This window comes from Nicotiana tabacum, chromosome 7 (genome assembly GCF_000715075.1).
Source record: "Nicotiana tabacum cultivar K326 chromosome 7, ASM71507v2, whole genome shotgun sequence".
In the NCBI taxonomy this organism is placed as follows: Eukaryota; Viridiplantae; Streptophyta; class Magnoliopsida; order Solanales; family Solanaceae; genus Nicotiana; species Nicotiana tabacum.
The window spans coordinates 115038259-115042984 of record NC_134086.1 but is presented as its reverse complement, the minus strand read 5'-3'; positions in this window follow the sequence as shown (position 1 = coordinate 115042984).

Sequence of the window (4726 nt, the reverse complement as noted above, 5' to 3'; positions counted from 1 at the left end):
CCATAGTCCAAACGTCCAGCTGCTGCTTCGTCCTTTTTCAACGTCCACAGAACAGTCCGTTCGACCTCCAATAGTTCAACTCCGAGCTCGACTTGGGTTCGTTCAAGTTTTAGGATTTTCTTTCAAGATTATTTAGTTCATTTTTTTTTATTTTCTGTTATGGCTTTGGTTTTAAATGTTGTTCCTAATCTTGTTTTTTTTTATTTTTTTCGGATTATTGAATCTTTGTTTAAAGTGTTATTTTTTGTAAATCTTGTCTTGTTCATTAGTTCTCCTTCTTCTTCAAGACCTTTTATTTGGTCAAGGTTTTTCTTCTGTTTGTTTGAGTTATAAGCTACATTCGATTTGAACAACTTCGTCGAATAGTTAGTTTATGAATGCTTTGTTTGGACGAATACAGCATGAATCACTTCGTTGGTATGTTTTGATGCTTGAATAATTTTGTGTGAATTTGACTTAAGGATTGGTTGTAGCTGTGTAGTGATTTGGTGTAGTTGTAAATCAAAGAGGTTTAAATACAGATTGCTAAGAGTTTTTTTTTGGTGTTAAAAGATTTAAAAAGTTTAGTGTTAGTAGTCTGCCAGTTAATATTCAGTGTATAATTAAATTAATGAATTGTTTAATGGAAAGGGAATTAGTAGTGCAGAATACACCCTGTCTGGTGTCTTTAAGGGTGGAAAATCAGAAAGTAAGCATGAGATTAATGATAAAAGTGTATAGATGCACATGGGAGGGAATATACAGGCTGAAAGTGAAAAACTTTGAATAAATAATGTTTAGTTCTAGCCTATAAATAGGAGGAGTTGATATAGAGATAGGGACTGGAAAAAATTCAGAGAGGAAAAATTTTCAGAACTTAAAAGGGAGAAATAGGCTAATTTTTCAGAACTAAAAATCAGTCTTTGAGAGCTAAAAACTGAAAGTGAGGTCCTTTTCTTTACTACTGAAATCAGAACTTTGTTACTGCGTCTGTGGATTGCGTTTAGTGTTACTGATTTTCAGTTAGGCTTTCCGGGTTTTTTTCATTTTGGTTCTGACCATTGTTACACTGGTTATTGCTGGTTTTGCTGCTGTTATTTGCTGTGGGATTCTGTTGATGTGTTATTGCTGCTGCTGACTCCTCCTTCTTTTGTTCTTGTACTGCCATTTCCAGGTACACAGTTGTACACTCTCGGTTTGAAGCGAAATGAAATATTAATCAGGCTTTGTTCCTGTTGAATTCCTCCTGTTTAGATTTGTGTTTGAATATAATTTTCCTTTCTTTGTATAAAAATGTAGTTGACTGATTAATGAGTAACGAGGTTGCATAACTTCATCATCTAATAATGTTAGTTTAAATTAATCAAAGAACAAGTAATCTGTTTTGATATTATTGTGCGTAAATCTCATGTTCCAGTGTTATTAAATAATAGAATATAGAACGGAAGCAATCTCTCTTTGTACAAACTCGAATGCAATTTTCCATTTGCATTAGCCGTAAACTAATAACTAATAAGTTCGACTTTTTCGGCATGTAATTAATTGAGGGGTTTCCTTTTATTTTTAAAGACGAACTTAATAGAAGAAATGTAGTCACTATAGGTTTATCCTTTTAAATAAAACGAGACGAGCCTCGCCAAATAAAACACACAGATTGCGGGGCCCTCACAAAAATATATGTGTTAATTACTTAGAGTTCGGGAGGGCCGTTTAGTGAATTTCACGGCCTTCCCAAAATAATAACGCGATAGTCTCTTTAGGCGCGTGTTTAATAGTTTACTTTCTTAAGCTTGGGTGTGCATTTCATGCGACCCAAATCCAAATCCCAAAACATCAAGTAAAATGTGTTCCAGATTGTGGGTGTATTTCATGTGACGCAGTCCAAAGACGTGTTTTAAGCGATGTTCACATTCTTTTAAAAATAATAATAATAAAGTGGTAAAAAGTTAAAATTGGCACATCGGTTCATAATTGTATTAAAATCAGATAAATAAGCCGAATATGACAGTTGAGCGACCGTGCTAGAACCACGGAACTCGGGAATGCCTAACACCTTCTCCCGAGTTAACAAAATTCCTTATCCGGATTTCTGGTACGCAGACTGTAATATGGAGTCATTCATTTCCTCGATTCGGGATTAAAATTGGTGACTTGGGACACCCTAAATCTCCCAAGTGGCGACTCTAAAATAAATAAATAAATTCCGTTTCGATTGTCCTTTAATTGGAAAAATTCCTTGTACCCTCGCGGGGGCGGAAAAAGGAGGTGACAGGTATTACTGCCTTCGTGCCATACACCTACAAATAAGAGGTGGCTCCTACTAAAGTATGGACAATAGTACGATAGCCCATCAATGCAAACGACAGCTTCTCGTGTCACTGCCTAGAACCTTCCACCATTTTTCGAAGTATCTTCTTTATATTCTTGTTGGCTGCCTCGACTTCTCCATTCGCCTTAGGGAGATATGGGGTGGAATTGCCATGTATAATCTTAAACTGCTGACATGTCTCCATCATCAGATGGCTGTTGAGATTAGCACCATTGTCCGTGATGATTACCTTCGGAATCCCAAAATGACAGATGATATTTGAATGCACAAAATCGACCACTTCTTTCTTGGTCACAGATTTGAAAGTTTTCGCTTCAACCCACTTGGTGAAATAATCGATGGATACTAGAATAAATCTGTGTCCATTTGATGCTGCTGGCTCGATTGGCCCAATGACATCCATGCCCCAAGCAACAAAAGGCCATGGTGCAGACATTGTATGTAATTCAGATGGTGGAGAATGAATCAAATCTCCATGCACTTGGTACTAATGACATTTACGCACAAAATGGATGCAGTCCCGTTCCATAGTGAGCCAGTAATAACCTGCTCGGAGAATCTTCTTTGCCAGAACATACCCACTCATATGCGGTCCACAAACTCCGGAGTGTACCTTAGTCATGATAGTTGTGGCCTGTCTAGCATTTATGCATCTTAACAATCCCAGATCTAGAGTTCTTTTGTACAATACCCCTCCACTGAAGAAAAATCCACTTGCCAATCGTCGAATTGTTCTTTTCTGATCACCTGTGGCTTGTACCAGGTATGCCCTCATCCTGATGTATTCTTTGATATCATGGAACCATGGCTCCCCATCAAGTTCTTCTTTCACCATATTACAGTAAGCATGCTGATCACAGACCTGAATCTGCAAAGGGTCCACATAAGCCTTATCTGGATGATGTAACATTGACGCCAGAGTAGCCAAAGCATCGGCGACTTCATTATAGATCCTTGGGATATGCTTGAATTTTATCGACTGAAACCGTTGACAAAGATCATGCAAACATTGTTTGTATGGTATGAGTTTCAAATCTCGTGTTTCCCATTCTCCCTGAATCTGGTGCACCAGGAGGTCCGAGTCACCCAAGACCAAGACTTCCTGGACACCCATATCCACAGCTAACCTCAAACCCAGAATGCAGGCCTCGTTTTCCTCTATGTTGTTGGTGGAGTAAAAACAAAGCTGAGTTGTAACAGGGTAGTGCTGCCCTATTTCAGAAATAAGTACTGCTCCTAACCCCACGCCCTTCATGTTTGCAGCCCCATCAAAGAAACGTTTCCAGCCCGGCTTCTCAACTTGCTCCAACTCATCAATGTGCATCACATCTTCATCGGGGAAATAAGTTTTCAAAGGTTCATAATCTTCGCCAACCGGATTCTCGGCCAAATGGTCTGCCAAGGCCTGTGCTTTCATTGCAGTTCGAGTCACGTAGACAATGTCAAACTCTATGACCAGGATCTGCCACTTTGCAAGCTTCCCTGTGGGCATAGACTTCTGAAAGATATACTTCAATGGATCCAAGCGAGATATGAGGTAAGTAGTATAAGATGACAAATAATGTTTCAACTTCTGTGCCACCCATGTTAGGGCGCAACATGTCCTCTCAAGATGAATGTACTTAACCTCGTTGGATGTGAACTTCTTGCTGAGGTAATAGATGGCCTGCTCCTTCCTACCAGTGATATCATGTTGACCCAATACACAGCCGAATGAATTGTCCAAAACCGTCAAATATAGAATCAAAGGTCGCCCAGGTTCTGGCGGGACCAACACGGGTAGATTCGATAAATACTCCTTTATCTTATCGAACACTTCCTGACATTCATCTGTCCACTTGACTACAACATCCTTTTTTAATAGTTTGAAGATTGGCTCGCAAGTTGCCGTGAGCTGAGCGATGAACCTGCTGATATAATTCAATCTTCCCAACAAACCCATCACCTCAGTCTTATTCTTCGGAGGTGGCAATTCCTGGATGGCCTTGATTTTCAATGGGTCCAGTTCAATACCCTGGCGGCTGACTACAAACCCCAACAACTTTCCAGACAGCACCCCAAAAGCGTACTTTGCAGGATTAAGCTTGAGATTGTACCTGCGAAGCCTCTAGAAGAACTTCCTCAGATCCCTGACATGGTCGGACTGCTTTCTAAACTTCACGATCACTTCATCCACGTACACCTCGATTTCCTGGTGTTTCATATCATGGAATATTGTTGTCATTGCCCTCATGTAGGTTGCCCCAGCATTTTTCAAGCCAAATGGCATGACCCGATAGCAGTACGTTCCCCACGACGTGATGAATGTCGTCTTTTCTGCATCCTCCTCGTCAATTAAGATCTGATGATAACCCGCGTAACAATCCACAAAAGAACCGATCTCATGCTTGGCACAATTATCAATCAATATATGGATGT